At 45.6% G+C, this 24,924-nt stretch overlaps 1 protein-coding gene across 3 annotated transcripts in view; it reads left to right on the forward strand.

Moving 5' to 3' along the window:
- The window catches only part of SLC4A4 (solute carrier family 4 member 4), a 224,422-nt gene that overhangs the window by 18,692 nt on the left and 180,806 nt on the right, over positions 1-24,924 (forward strand). The window contains exon 1 of one of the 3 annotated variants that reach the window (XM_084519334.1): positions 12,054-12,348. The exons of the other annotated variants lie outside the window; for them this stretch is intronic. The gene's annotated coding sequence lies outside the window, so the exon portion shown is untranslated. Of the gene's footprint in view, positions 1-12,053; positions 12,349-24,924 lie in introns of those variants that run through there. 3 annotated transcript variants of the gene reach the window in all.

Consider the following 24,924-nt stretch of genomic DNA (forward strand, 5'->3'; position numbering starts at 1 on the left):
AGACTTCAAATTTTGTGTTTTATATTGTATGCAAATGTGCTCTGTTTGCTTGTCTGCCCAGAGAAGTCACTGCGAAGTTAGGTACAGCTTACTTCTGGCTACCATACCCCACCACAGAGAGAGGTGGGTGGGGTGGCTGAGACCGATGGCCAGAATGGCCTCCAAGCCATTTCTTCCTCCCTCAGGATCAGGGCTAGCAAACTCAGCTCTCTGCCTCTCTATCCCAGCTCTGTCGCTTGCCCTTTTTTCCATTTTGTTGGCAGGTGTGATCTAGCTGTCTTTTGCAGCTTAGATGCAGCTCTCCTTTCTCAGCATGCAAAATTCATTAGTGTTTATGCTTCCTGGCAGCCTGACGCTAACGGTGATCGTGTCTGCATCCATATATACACGGGCATGCAGCAGTAAGGTGATGGGGTCCCAAGAAAGGAATAGGGGATTAGAAGTTCAGCTGGTTTGTGGAGGGAATGCATTTCCAGGAGCAATACGTGAGGGAAGGGATTAAATGAAGTGAGTAGGGTGGAAGGTCAGGTGGTTGGAGAAGGCCTCCTGGGGGCAGGAGAGAAGGCCAGTCCAGCTCCCATCAGCCCCAAGAAGTTTGGACCCCAGACAGATAGCTGACACGTATTAGTTTCAATGTCACTAGGTGAAGGGCTCAGCTTACACGTAAGGGATACGCAAGGCAAATTGTAGTAGTGGGATATTCCTATTTGTTCCGGACCCCATGTCCTGTTTCCTGGCAGTAGAAAGTTTAGGTTTTTCTCAATGTTGCCCCTACTACATGTGCTCACCCCAGTGCTGGCTGGCGGTGCTGCTCTTGACTGGCCTTCAGTGGCTTTAACAGAGACACTCCCACAGTTGATTGGTCAAATGCAGCAAAATGTCACAGGGGGAGACTATTTTGATCCCTTTCACTGGGGGGGCAGAGGGGAGGGAAGCAGGGGGCCAGAATAAATGTCATAACAGACCTGAAGTTTAAAAAGTGTTCCTCTGCACGTGGACAATGCTTGCTGGGCTCTGACTCCCTGTGAGCTGGAGCGAATGTGGAAGGTGACCAACAGTGAACGACCGTTTCTCCTCCTGCTAAGGGAACCCAATGGAACAGCTGGATGTGTGGGTGGACTGGAGGTAGGTCTGGGCAGCCTTGTTTGGGACTGCATGCTGAGGGGCAGGATCCCTCGGGAGGGATGCACCGACTTCCAGCCAGAACTCCCAATGCTTCCTTTTCTTTCTGTGGCAGTCTTTATATTTCATGGAGTCTCCCTTGCTGATAAAGGATGCGAGCAACACACGATTTTTTCAGGAACAGCCTCTTTTGCACCAGGTTCTGTTGTTTTAATTCAGGAGAGCTTTCTAGACAGTCTTAGGAGCTAGAGAGTCCTCTGAAAGCAAGCTCTGGAGTTTTCTCAAGTAGCTGCTAAACCTTGTGCCTTGTAACACGCTTGAAAGAGCACAAAACATCCAGTGGAAACCTGTCCATTTTGTCTTGTGTTACTGCTTGCTTAGTAGATGCTATGTTGATGATTACAGAGTGATTTCATGAAAATTCATTTTTATCCCATGTATGATCTGTCTAGCCCGTGCTAGCATATTACAGTTACTTCTTGGATAACATCAGTGTTTGTGGTTTGTTGTCAGTGGCAAATGCTCTCGCTGAGCCAACTTTTTGATCTGTTTAAATCATTAAGATGAGTAGCATAACATCTCCCTGGAACCCTGTGATAGCAAGATAAAGTGTGTTCAGTGTTAGGAAAAGAAGGGTTGTATGTCTGCCTGTACCTCTCAGAAACTGTTGAATGTTTTTAGCCTTAATCTGCAGCCTTAACTACCCAACTCTACCCTGCAATTATTAATTGGGAGCAGAGCCAGCAAACACGGCAGCACTGGAATTGATATTCTGAGAAGTGTGGAAAACAAAGCTGGGGAGCAGAGCAGCAAAGGCAATTGGTTTGTGATAACTGCATATACAGGAGACATTAATAATGGGCTCCGTTTCTCGTAGAGACCTAGTCAGAAAGATGTGGAGTAAATATATCTTTGAGTCATTCTCCTTTCCATATTTGAAAGACTCCTAAACATGTCGTCACAAACCATCTGCATGCTGAAGATGTGCAATTTGATAAGGTATGATAGATTGTGTTATAAGTGTGACAATAAGGGCATGTTTAAACACACAGCAAATATTTTCCTTCTCCTCTGGAAAATGTTTACACATGAAAGCAGAGTTTAGGTTTTGTCAGCCAGAGGAGGAGATGATGACACCAACAGCAGATGCCTCTAGTAAAGCTGATTTGTTTCAATAACTAAGTGTATAGCTGGTTTGTGCAGATTTTAGAATGAGGGGAAGAATGCAGGGAGTCCATTTATATCTCTGCAAAAGGAATGTAATATGCTACTACAAGAAGGTGAATGACTTTGCAAAGTGCCAGGCGGCAAGGAACGAGGTCACGTAGAAAAGAGTCAATGGTTAGTTCATGACCTGAGAAGGTGCTTTTTTCTCTTTGGGACCAGCCAATGTTCCTCAGTGAGTTCCTAACCTGAGTTAGTGGGATGTGTTGCTCCTGCCACAGGAAAGGAAAGGATGGGGATGGCAAGCTGGGGGAGAGATCTGGAGGGGAAACCTAGCTCCTCCTTTGCGGGAACTGCTGCCCCACCAGCTGCATGTTGTGCCCACTGCCATTCTCCAGCACAGATGTGAGGGCATGGGTGGTTGGGATCTGGCCAGAAAACACTACATTAGGACAAAACATTCTCTTTCATGAGGTCTGTGCTGTGAAACAACTTGTGAGAGTGCTCAGGGCTGCTCTAGGCTGCAGCACAGGTGAGAATACAAGGAGCATAAAGCTGGCTTACAGCCAGTGGTATTTCTTCTTACCATTCTTCCTCCTTTTATTTTCTTTCTCCACCCCGAAGCATGGGAATGTAGTAATTGAATTTTGACCCAGTTTCCAAATTCACTGTAGCATAGCCATTGCAGGGAGGAAAAAAAAAAAAGACTTAAGAATGAAAAACAGCCATTAACTAGTACCAGTGGGGCAGGAATGTCAGCACGCTGTTGGAAGTATGCTCTAACAGGCTTGTAGAACAACTGTTATCCTGCATGTTTTTGTTCAGGAAAAAAAAAAAAGTATTTGCATTTACATTTTTTGATATTTGATCACTGATACACAAACCTTATGAGACTGAGTTCAGGTTGACTTCAGATGAAGCACTCTAAGCATAGGTGCTTGTGTAAAGTGCCTGGATTTTCAAAACTTGGCCGGAGATTTCATGGCAGCCTTTCTTGTGGTTATTTCTGGCACCTCTGGCTGCCAGTTGGAACGTGGGGCCGTAGATATGTGTGGAAGTGGAAAGGCATGGGTGTGAGCCCTTGTGTGGAGTAGGAGCCTTTTAATAGAAGCAGGCTTGATTTAAGATGGGTATTTTTAAATGAGCAAAGATTTGGGGAGCAGATGCAAGTATGAAATCCAAACCAATTTCCTCATTCCGGCTATTAATACAAGAGGGGAAAACGGTCCTTTGAAGTGATTTCAAACGGCAATTAATATCCCTTGGAATCTCCCCATCAACTCTGTAAGAAGGCTTGATAGGAGGAGGAAGCCAGAGCTTAACCTCGCGAACTAAGACAGGCAGGAAAAAAGAAAGAAACAGTCAGAAGACTGTCTCGAGTGCTGGGAATACCATTTTCCTTGACTTGTACTGCATCTGTGTCCTCGCTGCTTCTGACACTGTCCTGAATCAGTCGGCTGCCTGGCCCAAGTAACAGTGCCTATTCGTTTTGAGGCAGGGAACTGTAAAATGCTCACCGAGGGACAGCAGGAAGCAGCTGAGTGCTGATAGAAGTTAATCATGAATTCCTGATGGTGCTTATTTGGGACCTGCTTTCTGCAAGTTCTGATCCCCTGCCTTCCTCACTGAACCCTGTGACAGGCTCACAACCTGGTATCATCTCGGCTCTCCCTACTCTCTGTGTGCTTTACCCTGGCTTTGGCTGGGGTGGCCTGTCCTGTCTGTCAGATCCTGTCAGGGAGGGCATCACAGAAACGGATGCTGCAGGTGGAGAGTTTGTTTCTGTGCCTTGAACTGCAGCAGGATGTTCACCCTTCTAGGAAATTGCCATAATATGCATTAAATGTTAATGCATTTCGGGGGGGAAAGGGTTGAGCTAATGCTGATTCTAGTGCTTAGGTGGCACCTGGAATAGTTGCCAAATAGGTGTAGGAATACCACTGGTGCTTGAACGTATTATGCTGTCTGCTGCAGTGGAGGAACAGAGGGTGTTAGTACCCTCCGTTGCATTTTCCCACCAAAAGAAAGACTGAAAGTGAAGAAAAGATCATGCCCTGGAAGGCAACTCTTTGTTGCTCCACTGCAGCCAAGATCTTCATAAGAAAGCGGTCCAGTCTTAGAAGACTGAGGAGGTGCCATGAAGATGCCCTCTCCTGTGGTGGGGAAGGATGGGAGCTGTGAGATGGGACTGAGATGGTGGGAGGGGAAACACAGGCGAAAAGTTCATGGCTCTGAAAGATGGAGATAATCCTCCTCTGTTTATATTAATAAAATGAAGTGTGAGATACTCCAAAGGAAATATTTTATTCGGGTGTTTTGTAAGCATAAAATGAAAGCTTGCCCTTTGACAGCACTACTATTTTCTTAAAATGCTCCACCAGAACATGCTGTCCCTTCATATCTGTCAATACTGTGTCATGCCCCGAGTCCCATAAAGCACACAGAACAGAATGTTGACACAAGACAGTCATCTCCCGTTGCTGCATAAATGTTGAGGCAGGCGAAGCCCGAGTTTATTAGTTTTTAAGGCAGAAGATATTGTTTCTGCATATTTGTACTTCATACAGTGCCTTAATTTCCGTTAGTCTTAGGCTGATATGCCTTGAATGTATTTTGCTTAGCAGAAGGCAGTAGATGTTGAGGCCAACTGCGTGCTTCATCCCGAATTCGTGTGTGGCAGCTTGGCCATGTAGGCACTTCTTGCAGATGGGTGGTTTCTGAGGTGCTTCTCAACAACACGCCGCTGTCACGTGCAGGGCACCAGGCAGTCCTTGTCCTTCCCTTCCACTCAGAGAATTGCCTCCTTCCCCCGGAGACAGGTGGGTTTTGCTCTCGTGTGGTTTCCTCGCTGCAGACTTCTTCGGGGACTGCTGCTGCAGGTATAAGCAAGGGGTATTTAAAGAGGTGTTGTGCTCAGCAGTAGGTCGTGTGGGTGGATTTGTCCCCACTGCAGTGCCTCTGAACTCTCACTGGTTTTGCCTTTTGTCAAGCACATGGCTCTGCCATCATTCCTTTTGGGCCTCAACTTGGGAACAAGTCGGAAGAAAAGGCAGGTTCAGCAAGGGAGGCTTCTATATCTAAAGGTGTCTAGCTGTGGGACTCAGGTTTTTGAGTGGAGCGTGCTGCCTTTAGGGGATTTCAGCTCAAGTTGCTTCTTTGTGATGGGTCCCTAGGGTTTGGGGCTATACGCTCCTGAGCCCCATCTGCACAAGCTTGCAGAAGCGGCTGTGGCAGAAGGCTGTGGGGCCAGGACGAATGTTGAAGGAGCAGCCAGCGCTCTGTGGTACCTCTTCCCTTGAAGCCTCGGGGCTTTTGAGCAGTCACCCTGTAGGCAGCATTGCTTTCTGCTTCTCTCTTTCCTTGTCTTTGCATTTCTTAGTGCATTTTGATATGAGAAGGGCTCCAACAGCTGTGCTGCTCCCTCAGGAAATATTGTGATGAGAGGGGGACAGCTGTTGGTAGTGGTTTCTGCCAGGATTTTTCCATTGCAAAGATAGTTGCTTAGCACCTGCAACTTCTTGCATGAACGCTGCCTGCAACAGAGCAGTAGCAAAGGTGTCTCCGTGGCTGCTGGGGTGCTGCATTTACTTACAGGACAGCGAGAGAGCAAACCCTTTGTTAATAACACGATCATTTCTCTTGAATTCCTGTAGCATGTAATTCCTGAGCGAATAAGAGCAAAAGCTCTTTCTGCTGGGTTTGATTTTTTCATTGCTTTGGCTTGAGGAACACAAATTTATACAGTTCTGCTTTTACTCTGCATTTTTTTTTCCTAGGACACTCTTTTCAAGCTCTCTTGAAGTGGCAAAAACCTTTGGGAGTTGCATAGGCTGCTGAGGAATTGTTGTTTGCTTTAAAATATTCAGTTTCTATTGGAATTACCAAACAAAACGTTTCAAAATCATTATGTCCTTAAAGTTTTATTTATATAACATACATTTCTGGCTAGATTTGACCTGAAAATATTTGCTTTAACTGTTTTGTTTAGCATATGCTTGCTTAAGAGAGTAAAGAAGGAGCAAGAGATGTGAAAATCCAAAATAGTGAATGATAATGTTGTTATTTAATACTTTGGAAAGCAAAGCCAACTTTTACGATGACCCAGATTTGACAACGGGGTCACACACTGAAGCCCTTCCCAAAAGAAAAAAAAGCAACCACCTTTGGTGTGTAGCATTATAAATTGGCATAAGAATGACCTGGAGTTCAGAAATGAAATGACAGAAGGGAAACTATGAGCAAGTTACTGTGAATATTAACTTTATTGTACCACTTGCTCCAATGTAGCTGCCTTCTCAGTATCAAAAGAGGGCACCCAAGGGAAAAAGAGGCAATACTTTAAAAGCTAAGCAATGGAAACCCTGTTGTTCACTGGAAATCACAAGTGTGCCTCATTACATTAGGAGAAATGTTAAAAAGCTGAACTGAGAAGGTGATGAGGTAATGTTTAGATGAATATCTGTTGTTTAAAGCAGCTATGTAAGGAAAAATGGTGTTCTAAGAACATGAACCCAAACAGTTCTGGAAATCAAATAATAGTTAATTGTCTGGAGGTAGGTAATACTGAGAAGGATACTCAGGTGTACATACATGGCTGCGGAGAGGTGGAGAATCTCAGAATTTACCAGAATTTATCTGTGGAAGTGACGCTGCTGTTTGAACAAGAGGAAGCCACCTAAGCCCTGACTCTGGTTGCGGAGATAAGCATTTCTGTCCAAGGCATTTCCTATAAATATTCAGTCTGTGGCTTATTCCACCAAATGATTGTTCCATTTCATAAGATTCACCCATATACAAAGTCTTCCAGTTCTGAGTGGGTTTGCCTTGTGAGGAGGGAACATTCTCCAGGAAGTGGGATTTCACAAGGAAGTTGCATTTTCCTGTGGCACCCTGCATTTCACATTTCTTCCTGCTGCCATTTGGCATCTCCAAACCTCAGGGGATGCTGGGGGTGGCTGCAGAATATTTCATCTTGATGGAGGCTCAGATATAGGGCACATTTTGGAGAAGACCATAATAGCTGGATGTTAGCAGCTGAAAAACTGTTAGGTTTGAATCCCTTAGCTAAGCCAAGAGCTACCCTGTGTGTGTCTTGTCAGCAACTGCATCAGAAGGAAAGTTGTGTTTCAGAGGCAGCTTACCATGTCACACCTTTCAGGGCTTGGCACCGTTACGTATTCTGCTGGGATTTTTTTTCCTGTCCGGAAAAAGATGTGGTCTTGGATTAGAAGGATAGCAGTGAGCTGGCATTCCAGTTACTCTTTCCTACAGGATACTCTGTGCTCAAGACCAGATGCTATCAGTGTAGGAGAAGCAAGGGTTTGGTTTGAGAGGAGCAGGCAGTTTGTTTTACTGACATCCGCTGGTCCCTAATGCTGCCTGTCGCCATCTGCTTGCTGGAGGGGATCTTCAGCCAGGGGGCAAGGAAGCTGGTTAAGGGGGCTGCTGTTTTTTGGCAGCTTTGTGCTAGGCATGGTGGGCTTGGCCTGACACTGAGAGTGGGTAGAATGTCTCCATATTCTTCCAGTTGATGCTAAAATATAAGTTTTCCTAAGCAAGTGCACAGTGAGAAGGATTTTGTTCAACTTTGTAAGGAGTTGGTGCTCAGGGGGATCGGTCTGGACCACGGTGCAGGAGCTGTACAAGTGGACTGAGGGCATGCTGGCCCCCGCCTCACAGCTTTCGTACTTTTGGCCCAGGATGCCGTGAGCTGAAGAATGAAGAAGAGAAAAAATGATCAAAGTGACAGCTAAAGAACAAATCCTCCTGACATAAATACTATCCCTCTCATCAGCCCTTTTCCATCGCACAGCACCAAATGCTTCCAGTTCTGTTCCATATATCCATGCAGATGCAGTTTGCCTTGTGCTCAAGGGGGCTGGCTCTACCCTCATGGTTCTCACATTTCAGGATGGGGAGAAAAACCTGTGTCCTTGCTGAGCTGCTGGCTGCATGTCCTGGCTCCACAGCAGAGGAGAGATGACATGTCAAAGCGCTTCACTCGGCTGGGCTGCCCTATTCCTTTTTAGCCCCTCTCCTGTTTCCCTCATTCTAGAGGGGGAGATTGTGTTATTTCACTATCCCAACTCTTGTAGGTGGCGGAAGCGTGTGTTTCAGCATCCTATGCCCTGGTGGTTTCTGTGGGTGTAGAAACAACCGCACTTTTACTGTAACAAAGCCCTGCGTTTTTGGCTCTCCGACCAAAAGCTGCCTTGGCTTCGTGCCCTCCAGCAGCGAAGCACCCGAGAGCAGCCAGGGCTCTTGGGGAAACCTACAGAAAGCTGCTCTCGCTCGCAGGGAAAGGCAAAAACGGCACGGAAAGACGGGGGCCGGGGCTGGGGCTTCGTCCCGGGGGCAGCTTTCCAGCAGAGGGCCCCAGCGCAGCGCCGCCGGGCCGGCAGCCTCGCAGCCCCTTTGCCTGGGGAGCCTCTCCAAAGGTGTGGCATCATGTACGGCTATCGTAGCGGCAGGATCGCTCACGTCTCTCAGGCAGACGCGATGTATTATTAATTATAATCGCATCAAGTACCCGTAGCAAAACCGTAAGTCTCTGGCTTTCAGTTCTGTTTCTCTTCAGCTGGATATTTTCCATCAGCTCTCGTTTCTGCCTCCTTCGAAAGATGAAAGTGTGACCCTGTGCAGGGGAAGTCAGCAGGAATGTGACGATTTGCTGCTTTGGCCCTGTCTGCGGTTGCATGGTGAGTGGGCAGAAGCTCAGTCAGGATGCTGAATTAGGACTAATGGAGATGGAAAAGTCAGCTCCGCACTGAACGGTGTTTTCATGGCTAACCGAGGCAGGACTATCAGAAAATGCAGAACCTGCTAATCGGGTTTCAGAAGCCAACAGGTTTACTTGCATTATACCTTTACCAACCAGTTATCAGCAATCCTTGTGGAGATGTGACCTATCTGGAGTTCCTGGGAAGTGGTTTGGTGATTTAACACCAACCTTGAAGCCACTTGGGTGACTTGAAGTGGGGAATACAAATATTGGAGCTACAGGATTGTTTTTCATGCTTGCCTGTATAAATTGACACTATTGGACTAATTCAGCTCTAATACTGAGCTCATTGTGTAATGGAGGAACTCATTCTGCAGGGTTCAACAGCTAGAGCAAGCTGCATTCCTGTATCTTTTAAAAACAAAACAAAACAAACGCAACCCCAACATCCTTAGGAGTAGCCATGACCGAGAGCTGAGTCCTGATGACACGCCTGACTGTTATTGCTCGTATTAAGAGGATTGCCTGCACGCACAGGCGTTTCCAGGGTTGAGCCTGCTTTTGTCAATGATGACTTAGCACTGACCATTTGTCCACAAAGTAAAGAAGACACAAAAAGCCTTGTAGGCAAGTGTAGCGGTAGTGTCTCTGCACCTAGTTCTTTCTATTGAAATGGTTTTATCCTGTGAAACTCCTTGATTTGCTCAGAATTACTCCTGACTTAATCCAGTGCAAATATTTTTTCACGCAGTAGTCTCCACAAAACCCTGGAAATACAGGAGCTGCCAGTTTCCATCTAGTTCAGCATTGTCTCTGACATGCTGTGGTCAGCACGAGCGGCTTCCTAGAAATCTACCAGAAATTCTGCAGGATATATTTATGGAATAACCTGCTCACAGGCAAAGGTTTTTGTTCTTACCAATTGCGCTGAGCATGTGCGTTTATGTATTTTCTGCTTTTTACCATTGTAACTTTGGCCATTCTCATTAGACATACAAATATCAAACGTATAAATAAAAATGTCAAATGCTGTCACTGATGTGCATTTTTCTGACATTCTCAGAAAAATTGATGCTATTGGACTAATTCAGCTCTAATACTGAGCTTATTGTGTAATGGAGGAACTCATCCTGCAGAATTCAACAGCTAGAGCAAGCTGCATTCCTGTATCTTTTTAAAACAAAACAAACGCAACCCCAACATCCTTAGGAGTAGCCATGACCGAGAGCTGAGTCATGGCTACTGCGTCAATTGTATGCTTGTCCAGCATACAATTTTTCTGACATTCTCAGAAAAATTGTGTGCTGGACAAGAAGGCAGAAGCGTAACTTGTGTATATCAGTGGACATTTAGCTGAATGTGGCAGCCTGTCCTGTGCAGTTGTTTACGCAGGCTGTATCGCCTTTGTCGTGAGTTGGAGGCTTGGTTTAGTGATGGCTAGGCTTCAGGAAGGCCATTGGGACACAAAGCCACACCTTGGCTTTGCTACGTCTTTGTGTGCAGGGCTGAAGCCAGTGGACTGAGAAGGTGTGTTTGAGCAGCCAGCTGGAGCCTTCACAGATCAAACTGCTTCTCCAGTGCCCTTTCTGTGAATGGGAAGTTGGCAGGCTCTACTCCAGAGTGACGAGCACATCTGAGTTTATTAGATCAAACAAACAAACTAAAAACCACACTGGAAACAACTGGATGATTTTTTAAGAGGGACTATGTGGGCCAGAGTGTCAAGTCCTGTCAAAATGTGCATGCACATGGTCGTACGAGCTGGGTCCAGCTAGTGGCTTTGAGTGTGCCCATCGCACTGCCGGCTGGGGCTATTAGGTCATTTTACTTGGGCGTTTCTGTGTATGTAGAGTGCGCTCATTTTCAAACTTGGCTGAGATAGCTGCCTTGGCTCTTGATGTAAGGACTCTTGGAAATGGTTTTGGTAGGGTATTAGATCATTCTGTGTAGTGATGGTGTATCTAAAAGACTGTCTGAAAATCATGCATCATAGCGCCAAAACACTTTATTTTTTTTTAGCCAGAAATATAAATGCGTAGGTTTAAAATAAGAGTATTTGAAAGTATAACAAACCATGAGGAAATGGAAGTGCAACGGGAGTTATTGAGATTTGTTACTGAAATAGTGAGCTAAAAGCCAGCTGCCCAAGGCAAGCACCAAGAGGGGCTTTACCAAGGGAGCTCAACGCCGCGTGTGAGGGAAGAATTTGCTAAGTAGAAACAACAGCGATCTTCTGCAGTAGCTAACGTCTGTTCTTTGGGACCTTTCCCTTTCGTTTGTAGGTATAAGTGAAGTTGTAAGTGTGCAAACTGGGAATATCATTAAAAGTTAAACCGCGGTGAGAGTAAACCTTGGCGCTGGGCTGCTGGCACGGGGCAGGATGTAATGTGGGGTGGGCTGGAGCTTGGCTCTGGAAAGCCTCTCAATGCAGTTAGTGCCTTTCTTTTGTTAACACGGGGCTGTCACTGGCTGCAATGAAACATCGCTCAGAAAGACTTGGCTGTCACAGGCAGCTGAAAGCCTTTGCTATGCTGTCAGCGACCCACTGCAAACCCACTGCTGGCTCAGAAACAGCTACTTAAAGGACAGGAGTTCCTAAAGTGGAGCTGTGCTCTCCAGACCTACAAGAGTCCCATTTTCTGTCCGTGTCCCTTGCTGTTCTGCCGCGAGCCTCGGCGCTGGGAACTATCCGGGGGCTCTCTCACCTGTCCCTGAAGCTTTGGGGTACAGCGATGAGCGCGGTCTTGCTGCAAGCTGCTCTTGCTCGCAAACCGCTAATTGTGCCGCGCCCGGCTGCGAGGGGCCGCCGGCAGCCCCCGGCACCTGCCCGGGGCCGGGAACGGGAACGGGGTTGGGGCCGGGGGCCGGCCGAGCTTTCCCCGGCCGGGCGGCAGGCGGGGGAAGGCTCGGCCGGCCCCCGGCCCCATCCCTGGCCCCGCAGACTCCTCCTCCGGGCTCCCCGCCCCGGGGCCCCGTGACGCCGCGCCGCTGCCCGAGCGGCCGGGGAGGGAGCGGGGGCTGGGATGGGACGGGATGGGAGCGGGCGAGGGGACGGCCGAGCCCGCGGGCGCCTTTAAAAGCGGCTCTGGCCGGCCACCGCCACAACAGCCGCTTCTCCCGGCGGCGGCTCCGTTCCCCCTGCCCTCCCGCTAGCAGCCCCCGGCCCGGCGGCTGTGCGCGCCCCCGGGCGCACGGGTGCGGGTGGCCATGCCCCGCAGCGCCTGCTGAAGCCTCCCCGCCGTCTCTTGCCGCTCGCCGCTTTCCTCTCGCCGCTCCGCCGCCGCCCTGCGGCCCCCGCCCGCCGCCAAGCTGGAGGAACGCCGCAAGCCCGAGCCCCGCAGGTGAGGCCCCAGCATCCGCTCTCCTGCCCCCGGCCGGGCTGGGCTCGCACCCCAGCCGCAGCCCCCCGGCGCTCGGAGCGACGCGGAGGAGCGATCCCCCCTCGCCCTGCTTCCTACAGGTCCCTAACACGCCCAGCTCGCCGTGCCGGTGGGTTAGGCACGGCGCTTTTTTTTCTGCTTTTAATTTATCTGCGCTTTAAGAAGTTGTCAGCAGCGCCCGCTCCGAGGAAATGGTGTTTCCTCGCAAGTTTGCAGTGCGCCGGCTGGAGGCTGGCCGTACGGTAGTATTTTCCCTGCTCTAAACCGGCGGAGGAGAGCTCCTCGCTTCTTGTCTTTCCCTTGTGTGAGCTTCCTGCTGCGAGCGGCACTCCAGAGGTGCTCTCCGCTCGAGAGCCAACATGGAAATGGGACTTTTTAATCGTGCTTTCACTCACACATACCTTTGTCGGGTTTTTACGCCAACGTTAATTATTACTGCTTTTCCCCTCTGGTAGGAGCGCATCCTTTGAGCACTTGCTTCCAAAAGAAGCTGGCGTACTTACACCGGCTTCTTGGGGTGCCCAGTTTTGGGGGGCAGAGGAGGCGGCCGGGGTCCCACAAGTGCCTCCAGCCCCCCAAAGTTGTAGGGCTCAGGGAGCCCCAGGCACGAGTCACCGTGCAGCCATCTGTACGTGCAGGAGGGGCTCCATTTATTCATTCTGCAGAAGTGCTCCTGGAAGGAAAGTTAGGTGCATGGAGGTAACGAGGCTGGGCCCTAAGGCAAGCAGTAACAGCTCCCTCGGAAAACTCTTCCACTAGTGGAGATAGTTACACTCTTTTGTTTCACAGAGACACAGTTTACTTTCCATCTAAATTGGCATTGTGCTTGTAGGCTGCTAACTGCTTGGTGGCTTTGGTGTTCTGGATATTCCTGAAATGTACAAATTTACAATTTAAAAACAAAAAAAGCTAGCTGCATTTAACAAAATGCAAGAATTGCGTGTTGTGTGCAGCAATAGAATTTGCCACTTGCTAATTGCTGATGTGATAGTCTGCAGGAATATGCCTGGTTTTTACTTTGGCTGGTGTACAAAAGGAAATTATTTGTGCATTAAGAGTGAGGTACAGACACCTCCCCCCTCCAGCAACAACAAGAAACCCTTAAGGCTCCCAAACCCAAGCAACTATTTCATGGTAGAATTAGTTTTGTCGTAATAATTTCCAGTCATATGCTGAGTGTTTAAATGGGGTTGTTTGCATTGCCGTGTGCGCTCGTCTGCGTGCTTGCTTGCGTGAACTGACCAATTTGTATTGGTCTCTGTTCATCCTCTTGCCTGTGATCCAGTGCTGGAGCAAGTGCTGGAAGAGTTTTCCTAGTGACTTCTATCATGCCAGAAGATTTTAGGGTCTAGTTTTGAAAGGCTTTATTTCAGCTACTGACTTCAGTTCTCAGTAAACTAAACAGGATGGCACTTCGTCTGCCTGTGAGCCTCAGTGTCATCTGAGGGGCGAGTGTTAGTACAATCTGCAGTGATGCATTTATGTGCTCCCCCCGTTCAGGTGCAAATGAGAAGTAAAATTACTCTTATATTTCCAAAGAAATATGATGGGAGGCATTTGCTTGTTGAATTTCCTTCACTCCTGGAAGATGGGAATTTCACGTTTGTAAAAGTAGTGCCTGGACTTCAGGGAGGAGGCTACGCTAAGCTGCATTTCCAAGCTTTCTATGGGCTGACAACTGTAGAGGAATTACTGATCGCTTAGAAGGAGTTGACAGCTTTGAGCCTTGCTGTTGTCCAGAGGTGAAAGTGGGGTGTGAAAGAAATTTGGCTTTTTTTTTTTTTTTTTTTTTTTTTTTTTTTCAGTGGGAGGAGAGGAAGGATGAACTTCTCATATGTGTGCACAGGGCATTCCTAGCAAGTTAACACCTTGTGCACATATCCATTCAGCTCCTAGCAAGGTCCGGCAGTGTTTCTTGCAGCTGATGACCATGAAGACTTTTTCCTTTAACCTTCCATGTTATGGTTTTAAATCTTGAGACGGGTGTGCAGTCAGAAAAATCCCTTATATACTTGTGTTGCATTCTGATATTGTTCATAGGGGGGTTTTTAAAGGAATTCAGTAAGGGAACTTTCAATGCGCTTTTGCAATCCTACTGTCTGAGTAGGGCAAATGCTTCAGTTCCTGATGTCTTATGCTGATAAGAAAAGGTCAAATTTGTACATAAAGTGCACTTCAAAGGACATCATCCCTGTGAGAAGGGAAAATCTGTAACTCCTGTTCTCTGATCTACCTACTTATCAGAGAGGGCGCCTTACTCACGTACAGACGTGTTCTTTCAGCAGTGGTGGAGAAGCAGTTTGTGTTTCCGTCTGACGGATTTTTAACTATACTGCCACCTTGAAGACCTGCAATAAATAACAAGCTGGAAGGTGCTTTGGGCAGGGATGTGAATGAAAATTACCATGTGTGGGCATCAAGAGGAAAACCTAAGTTTCTTTTTCTGCCAATAAGTTTGCTAGCCTATATTTTCAGGTAGCACTTGTTAGAGTCAGAGATTTTGTCCTGCAAAAGACAGGCAATTGTGAAGGTGACATGTTTCCTCAATAGAGGAAGGATTTCCTGGGTGAAAGCAAGGTGTATCTGTGACAATGCTTATTCATGTGGGTACAGAAAGTGATGCTCCTCCTGCGTGAACTGTGTGCCAGTCTGGTAGAGTGGATTTGGCCTTTTGCCTGTTACTACACTGTTATATGGAGCACATGTTCCTGTCAAGAAAGCAATTAAAGTTCTGGTTAGTGTCAGAGTTCCTTCTTACAGGTTGGGAACACCAGAGGACTTCAGACTGGGTTTAGAGATGCCTTCTTGAAAACAAGATTTGCAGCATTCTAACTCTGGTGCCGTGGCATTGGGCCGTGACTTCTGTTGCACTGGTAAAAATGAATTCATTGCCTCAGCAAGATAGCGTCCATGTCACTCTTCAGTGACCTGCTTTACATGTACTTTCTTTGTGCGTTAGGTTTAGAATTTGGAGCCTTGCTTTGAGGGAATTAAAAGAGTTCTGATAACTGCTATCAGGTTTTCTCGTTCCAAGTCAATTAGCTGCTTCCAGCTTCACATCCATTTAGAAGGCTCAAAAGGAGTGCTCTTTGAAAATCCAGTAATAGCAGTTTACAGTTAATATTGATAAAGGAGTGTGTCTCTGTGGGTAGCCTGATGTCATTGTGCTAGTCTGGTAGAAAGGAAAGCTTTTCTTTTGAGCTGCTTGTAAACAACTTGAATGGGAAGGTAGAGGTATTTCTCTTTAAGTATCTTTAGCTGTATGGCTTGAAATGAAAATACAGCAATAATATTATTATCAGGGTTCTGGCAAAGTCCTGCTACCATTCAAAGCAGTGCTTCCTCCCTGCCCTTGAACTTTGAGTTGCTGCAGCATCTCATTTCTACTGACTTTGCTCAGGGTTGTATGTTGTTTGTGGCAGGAATACTTTTTATTGCTGTTGGACAGCACTGAAGATGGTTATGGCACCCAGTTACATCATAAAACCGCATACGGCCAAAGTTAAAGACCAGGGAATGTAAAGAAACGTAGTTGAATCTCTTCCCCAGCCTCTCTTGGTTAGAGCTGTGCCATCATCTCCCTAGACCTTCACGACTCAATATTGAATAGCAGCTTTGAGCAGTGACCGCAGTCTTCAAGGTCAGAGCTCGCATGGAAATGGAGCTCAAGGATGATATAACATGGAATTAACTGTTAATGTTAGCCTTGGATATTAGCGCAAGGCATGTCTTACGATGAATATACCTCCTGTGAAATAAAAGTGCTTGGCACGGTGTCTAGTACCTGTTTACCTGGATATTCCATTGCTTGGAAGTGCTCTTGCCTTCTGGGTCTGGGAGACACCCATCTAAATGCAGCCTGTCCATTGCATTGGGCGCTTCTTAACTGAATGACTCTGATGCTCTGCCGAGCCAGGAAAAGCACATGGTATCATCCGTCTTCTTGGTTTTCATTAAGAGAAAAGATAGAAATGTCTTTGAATTTACTCTTCTGCAATTACTAGTTTTTCACATAACTTTTGAAGTTGCCGCAGGAACTACCAGTGGAGGGAATGGCCATTTGTGTGGGTTTTATGGGACTAGCAGAAACCTGAGAAATACAGCTCTCAGTTTTGTTTGGATTGGTATTGCAGGTTTCTGTCCAAATTTATAGCCGTGTAAGTAAATGGAGGGTAAATCTCGTAGCAGATGATGGTCAATCTGTGAACCACACTGCTGTGTGAGTATGACTGATCCTCTTGGGGTCATCGAAGGTGAGTGCCAACAACCCTACTTTCAACATCATTTCTCACCAGAAACGTCAGAAGAGGCAATCTGACTTCACCAAAATCAGAATCCTTTTCATTTGTGGCTCAAATGAACTTTCAACATCAGAATTGCAGAAGTTTGGGCTGTTAGCAGAGCTAATCCTGCTTGAGGAATAAGAGGAAGACGGAAGGGGGAAATGTGTGTTTTGTGTGTGTGTGTGTGTGTGTGTGTATAAGAGAGAACCAGTTAAGGTTGTTGGTGGTAGTGTCTTCTAAGCCACAGCATTTCAATTCCTAGTTGTATTGTACAGCTGCACTTACAGGGAGAAAGGTTCATACATCTATTTTGCTACTATATAATATATGCTGGCTAAATACTATGTATTTAACACAATTTGAAGTAAGTTTTAGTTGTCCTTAAATAAGCCCTGATCCATGTGTCTCGCACCTTGAAGTGAGTCTTGAACGTTTGAACTCGATGATGGGGACTGTTCAAATGACTTTTTTCAGAGTGAGGTTTAATAAAACAGCTTTATTCCCCCATTAAACATAGGTTCAAAAAAATGTTTCATTCAATTCTAATGTTACCATGATAACTGAAAATACTTTAAGATATTCTGAAATTTAAAATGCTGTCTTAATGCATTACACAGCATTGATAATAAATCCATACCTGCAAGGTACAGTCCACAGTGAATATTTCCTCTGGGTTTCAGAGGAGAAAGAGATGATCCATCCAGAAACTATGGAAAAAATAGCATTTATTTATAAATTAGAGCAGGTTTGTCTGTGTTGCTGCTTTTTAGGCTTATTCAGGGACTGCTTTTTCAGCTTCTCAGTTACTATTTTCACTTCCATTAGCTACAGACTTCTTTGCCTTAGGATTTCTGGGGGTGGTTTTGAACTTTGTTTTTTCATCAGTTTGAGTGTTCATACTGCTAAGCTGGGAACTTGGATGTTTCCATGATCTGCCTAGCTATGGACACAAATAACTGGGTGGCAAACTGTGCTCTGAACTGTGAGGGCCACGGTGGGAATACCTTTTTCTGACCTGTGAAAAGTGACCACTGCTCATCTGCCAAATTAATGAAACAGGCTGAAATTTTGTGTGATTGTTCCCCAGCAGAGATGTAATTTTGTGTTCTTTTATAAGCTGTCACAAAGAGCTGGTGTGATGCCAAAAGCCTAGTGGGTTTGCATGTGCAACAACTTTTTCTAATATTTATATTAATTCACTTCAAGTTGACTCCTCTGGTTTATCTTATCTTCTTCTGCTACCATTTTCTGAACAAAACATGCAAATCTTTTTAAATTGAAGTCTTTGTCTAAGTACAAGTTTAGTCAAAGAAAATGAATGGAGTCTTGCATGTCAGATAATGACCTTTATTAAAATATTCATGTTTTGTCCATTTTGTATAGTAGGTGCAGAAACAGAACTTGCCTGTCATCCTACTTGGTGTGTGCAACTTCAAAATTAGAATGCTTCCGCCTTAAGTTTCTTTATGCTTTTGCTTTATTTTAATAACCTCTTGAAGTTTACTGATCTTAGTCTCTAGTCTCACTTCTTAACCTTGAACAAAAGGTTGCAGTTAACAGCTTTTATTGTACCTGTGCCTATATAACGCTTCAGAGACATCATCAACCTTTATCCGTAAGCATGGAGATTTTTCATCAAGGTTGCTAAATATAATAAGACTTTGTGTTTAGATTTGAAGTTGGGAAATAGTTACTCAGTAGCTCAAGGAAAAGTAGTGTTTGAGCATATTAAACCTCCGTTGCACTAGAATTGAATACACGTATACGGGAGCTGTACATGTAAATCTTACTTAGGTCTCATAGTTGGCAAATTTTGTGCTAATGAAGTGAATTTTACCCAAATTGTTGTGAAACTTGAATAGTCTGATATCATTTCCACATCTGACAGTTCCTGCTTTCAGCAGACAAACAGAACAGCTAAAGAACAGTAGCACTGTTAAATAGCCCAGCTTGTGTGTCTTTCAAGGCAGAAACAATAATAGCAATGAAGAAATAGATGGGTGCTTTGTTCTCTTCTGTCCCCAATGAAGCTTCGTTCCAAAGCCTTAATGGCACAACAATACAGCGTGTAGTGCCCTGTGAGTAGTTTCACATAAATCGTTTAACATCTCGTGATCTATTAGGCCTGGGTTGTGAATAATAACTGAGTTTGAGAAGCAGTGCCCTGGGTGAAGGGTCAATGTGGTGGGATGTGGAAGTGGTGCTAGATGCCCTTGTAATGCTGCTAATACGTGTGCTTAAAACAGCGGTGAGCTGGATGGAGCTGAGGTCAGCATCTGTATCAGTGCACAGAGAAGGTTTGGAAATCCAGAGTCTCAGAACAGTGGCCCTGATTTTCATACCTTCCTTGTGGTTCATGATATGGATCATGGGATGTTGACTTCTGTGGGGCTGTTCCCTTAATCCCACAAAGCACAGGTGACTTCTGCCCTTGGAGCAATTGAACTGATGGAACTTCAAGGCCAGCTGAAGTGCTTTGCTGGACTGAGGTCTGTGCAACCAGCTCCAGTGCTATGAGCGAGAGAAGCATGTAGTGAGATAGTGCAGTGAGTGAGGAGAACTGGCAGAACTGAGCCTGAAGGGTGAATGCCAACCTTCCCTTTATTCGGTGTATGAACAAAGTCTGGATGCAACCATAAATTGCTTTTGAGGTGAGGTTGGAAATTGGTTGAAGACCTGTGCAAAGTATTCAGTGCATCCTTGACTGGGACTTTAAGGGTGGTGGTAGAGTTTCTGTTTCAAGTTACAGAGTTCACCTGTAGTACTGTCAGATAGTATCTCTAATTTTGCTGAGAAAACATCTTGAATAGACAGATGGTGTTAGCAGACTATTAGGTTTAAATGGTTTCTGTTCCAGAGTGAGTTTACGTCTTCAGTATGTTACTGACATATACATCACCCAAATGTGCTCAGAAGAAAAGATTGTTCTTCCTAAAGAGCAAGTACATCTTCTGAAGGAATATGATAGATGTGAAGGTTTTCCCATTGCTGTGTAAATGCTTCTTACTCAGCTGGAAATAGTATTTGGCCTTTTTATAAACAGTATGTGATAGGTTTACTTATTGGATGGCTGCCGTTAGGGTTTTAGAAGGAAAGGCAGCGTAGCTCCCACAACTTCTGCCTTCCCTGGCATAAAAGCTTTGAGGGTGCTTTCTGTGGCCTATTTTACACCCAACTGTGCCTAGAGAAGTGGATTTTGACATTGTGATAGGATGAATCTGAGTCCTGAATATGGTGTCACGTCAGACAAAAGAGGGTTTGGGTTAATGTAGTAGAGGAAAAGGTGAGCACGTGACTTTTCTGTTTTGAAATTGGAAAACACTTCCTTCGATTAACATCTTAATCACTGACACTTCACTCTGTTGAACTTACATAGCTTGTGTAACTGTAGAAGGACTTAAGGTTTTAACATTTAAATGGAAAATAGATCTATTCAGAAAGAGAGTGCTTTTAAAAATTATGTTACATGGGTGAAGGAAGCGTCTGAAGTAAATTTAGCTAAGCCTTGAATGCAGAATGAAGGAAGGCTGAGTACTCAAGGAGACTCAGTAGATTACTTTGTGTCCCTCGGATACGTGACTGAAAACGTGGAGGTCTCGTCTCGTTCCTGTTGCGGTGAGAATGACCATCCCAGTGGGCTGCAGGAGAAAGGACCAACCTGTGGCACACCCAACTCTGTCACTGCCAGTGTCACTCTTCTGCTTGGAGCTTGAGTCTACGAGTAGGTATGTAAGCATGTGAAAGCCGATGGCGCAGCTTCCCTTGCTCACAGCCTTGCTTTCCAGGTGGAGCATCCACATACCATGCCTACGCAGAGACTGGCTCACGATGCTGGCTGGTGTGCCACAGTGTACTGGCTTGGTGGCGTGAAGGAAAAGTTGGGTCTGCTGGGCTTTGTGGTAGGCCTCGAATTTTCCTTCGGAGAAGTGCTCGGAAGCTAAGGCTGAGCGTCTGCTTGTGTGGAAGGAATGTCAGCAAGCCTGGGCTTGAGTGCAGGCTTGGGCCCGCGCTTCGCTGACAATGTAGGCAAGCCCAGGCACCCTTCCTTCACTTCTGTGGGCACTGAACTGCAACTGTGATGCTCTGGCTGCTCAGTTCCATGGGTTATCCCTGTTGGCAGTATAAATTAAAGGAGTGGGCATGTAACCATTTCATGTTATTACAGTGTAAATGTTTCACAGAAGCAGTGAAATGGCAGGAATTGCTGCAAAAGTGAAACCTTATTTTTAAAGTTTGATTTGGATCACCCATCTCTTCTCTGTGCCAAAAATGCACTGTATATTTTCTTGTTGAAAGGGAATACACTGCAAAACAACTCCGTGGAAATCCCAGCTGTGTCTTACAGTGTCAGAATCCTCTCTGGACAATGAGTAAAGGGAGATCATGTCTCCAGCTTTTACAGTAATTACTCAAATGAAAGATCAAACTAGAGGAGCTCAGAGCCTGTGCAATTCTTTGAAGGTTAGGTATAGAATTTATAAAAAAGCATTGCAAAACCCTCTTATGGTCATCATGCTGAAAATATATCTGCTGGCAAGTAACTTGAAGGTCCTTTGAGCCTTCAGTGCAGAGAGAAGCAGGAGTGCATAAAGGCTTTGGCGAAGTCTGCAAACTTCTGTTATTATTTTTCAACAAATGAAGCCATCTTTTTTAAACCTCTTCCTGCCTTTTTAATCCCTAATTATGAGTAAGACACCTTTGCTTAAAGTATTCCTGGTATGGTGATGCCCTGGCTTGCAAACAACCTAGTATTTTTCTGGGGAGGCTTGCTTCGTAACTCGGGAAGGGTACCTCCTATTTTCCAGGAGGAGTTCAGTACTGTCCTGGATTTGACCCGTAATCTGAAATTCTCAGAATTGCGTATGTAGTTGTGAACTGTGGTATCAACCGAATTTCTCTGGCTTTGTTCCTCGACCAGTCATTCCACTCAGCAGGGCAATAAAAAATGCAAGATAATGGTGTAGATAACTGGGACTTAATATTATCATGGACTATTTTCCTTTTACCTTTAAACAGTCATATTGCAATTAGGTGCTGGGCATAAAGCAGTTCTTTGTTAACAGATGTCTCTACGAAATTTGTGACTACGTCAAGTTTTACAGGCTTGGTTCAGCAGTAGGCGGGCCTGCTCTGCATTTAAGAAAGTATCAGCAGCTGGTGGTTAAGGTGTGTGTGACTTGGCCAGAGTTACCAAGAAGTATCTTTTATCTCTTTTGCTTATTGAGGACCTTATCTCTGGAAGGACAAAAGGCAGCTTCGCATCCAAACTCTGTTGAAAATTAGCTGGAGTTAGGAACAGCTGCACCCTCTTTTGAAGTGAGGATTTCTAGTTAAAGATGACCAGTGAGGTTTGCAGGTGTATCAGACTTGTGCAAGTATAGTACGTGAGACTGCAGGTAGAATGTTTTAGGCCTGCCTGGGAAATTTGTGCATAGGGACTAAGAACCCTGTCATGTTTCTGGGGTCTGAAAGAGTATCAGCCACTGATACATACAGAGAGGAACTCACTCTAGTGACAGATCCGCTTGAGAGGCTGTGAAACAGCTACAAGAGCCTGTGTAATGTGAATAGCCTTCCTTTGGCCCAGAAAGATGCAAATGGTCTTAACTTTTGTTGCTCTCTTCACGGGAAAAAAAATTTTTTTCAAAGGCTATTCCTAGAGTGAATGAAGATGTCTGAAAGAAATAGCTGCGGTAGAGTCATGTTTTCTCTGCTCTTCCAGAAGTCTCCTTGCCCTTCTTAGACAAGCCTGTTAGGCACTGCACTAGTTTCTGGGTTACTGTGGAGGACCCGGGACCTCCTGCACCAGTGCTGCTCGTCAGTATCGCTGCTACTGGTTTCTTTCCACAAGTGGCTCTTCATGGCAATGATCACTAGAAAGGAGTTCATGAGAAGTAGCCATGAATGCTTTCTGGCAAGAACCTAGTTTTCAGCTCTGGGTTATTGTTTTGTTCTCTGTCTTGTTTTAAGCTGACATGAGTAAGTCTATTTTGGGCTGCCCTTAAATGGATGTCATCTAGAGGACAGTCTTGTTAAAACTTGGATGTTGCCTGCTCAGCAGTTCAGTTATGTGCTCTTGGCTGTGGTTGGTGGATACAGTAAATCCAGCTTTAGGGCACTTAGAACCAAATGAAGAATATTACTCTCCCATGAAGCAAAACATCAATCCAGCAGCAAACTCATTTTGCTGGTAAAGTGAGTTTACCATTTTAAATGGGTTAACTTTATGCAGGATCATGTGTTGTCTGCCTATACCACTCTACTTTTATGCTGTGTCATGTTCCTCCTGTCCTGGTGGCAAAAAAAATCCCCTATCGCTTTGTTTGCTGACTAATACAGCAGAAATGCAGTCATGTGCCCCTGCGTGGTCAGGGCAAACTCACTTCTGGCTGATTGATAGTCTGCAGGTCCAAGATTAAAGATTATGGGCTTGGTATGTTCTTGACCAGCACCACACTTGAAAGTCAAGGTAGTAGGTCACTACAGCGTATCATTCTTCATAACTCTATCAGCTAAGCACACAGGAGGGCAAGGAGTGTTGCCTTAATGTCAGTGGCTTGCTCACTCTTGTCCCCTGCTGGGAATTTGGTCGGGAAGCGTACAAAATCTCTGCTTGCTTTCTTTGCAGGAGCAGTCAAGGGAGGGAATGTATGGATGAGCTCTTCTGTGAGGCTAGTAGTCATGGCAGTGAGGTTCCCCCAGACTGTATTATCCCGGCTCTTGGTGCTCCGTGACAGATACTTTTTCTAATCTCACTGGAAAAACCATGCATGTACATGCCCCTCTGATATCACCATATAAAATGCTGAGCAACAGAAAGGTTTCCCTGCCTGTGGCTGCAAGTCTGTTTAGTGATAGCTGGGGATCAAACACACTTGATTCTGTCTGATCCTAACTCCTAGGAACACACTGGAACAGTCACAACTCTGCTGTGGTGGTGCAGAATGGACAGACACTTGCAGTTGCGTTTCCCATGAATGATTCTTGTGGGTGTCATTCATAAAGGACCTGCATCCTTTGGGGGCTGGGGCTTATGCTGGCATAATCAGTATTTTGTTAAATAATTGGCGCAGTTAAGAGACAGAATGGCTCCCCGGGTTCATGATGCTGTGGGCTGTGATTTATTTTTTTTGTGTTGTTCTGACAGGAGCTTAAATTGGTGGAAGTGAGGAAATTCTTCTTTATTTCAGTTTCTTCCCAAACAGCTCTGAAATGACTTTCTTTTGCTTTGCTCTCCTCTCTGGCAATGTTTCTTCAGCAAATTTGTACAGCGTCTTGTTTTATTTTACTCTTCTCTTGCAGGTGGTGGAGGCAAATAACGGCATTTAGCTTGAAATTTGGCTGTTTGCATTTCTAGCTATTAGGTCTGCAGCAATTTTGATTGACTGTTATTAAATTAGCATCTTTATGCATGCACTGGGAATGATGCAAGTGTCCTCTTTCAGAAGAGATTTCATCTCCCTTGGGGGGCAGTCTCTATAAAATGTGGACAAGTAGTTGTTGCCAAGTGAAGGTGAGGTTGGCTTGGAGTGCTTTGATCACTGAACCCCCTGGTTTTTGTTGCTCGTCTAATATTTTTGGAGAAGTTTTCTTTCCTCTGTCTGGATTGTGCACACGCTGATGCTCAGATCTGGTGACTCTGCCTCGTCTGTCTTACTCTTACATCTGTGTGCTCTGATCACAATCTTTTTGATGCGATCTCAAATGTTATCGCGTCCTGCAGTGTCGAGTAACTGTTGCCTAATTTGTAGAAATGACTTATTCTTCCAGAGACTTTCATCTAGTCACCAGTTCCGGGTTGCAGAGATCCATTCCCCCCCATCATTGCAGGAGGATTTCAGCGATGAGCAGTTCAAGAAGTTCCTGCCCATGGCATATGGTTCTGTGCTGCTCAGTTGTGCCACGTGGCCTGCGTGTAAGGTTGACTATTGAAGCAGATTTCAGTAATCATCCCTGTTAAAAATATCCTTTATGCTGGATTACGTTTTTGAGACCAGCATATCATGAAACCTCCTATCGCTTCGGCGTGCTGAGTATTGGATCAGAGATGCTGCAGCTGCACTATGCGAAGTGCTGAGTGCGCATTAGCTCCATTGGCTGCTTTGGATGTGTCCAAAACATTTAATACAACCAGGCTTTCTGCCTGGTAGGGGCTGCCTCTGCCAGAGCAGTTTTGTGCTGGATCAGGTATTGTCTGTCCTCCTCATAGCAGAAAGCTGGCTTGTCTCAGACCTGGTATTAGTGTCAGGGCCCA

The sequence above is a fragment of the Aythya ferina genome (genome assembly GCF_964211825.1).
Source record: "Aythya ferina genome assembly, chromosome: 4".
Classification (NCBI taxonomy): Eukaryota; Metazoa; Chordata; class Aves; order Anseriformes; family Anatidae; genus Aythya; species Aythya ferina.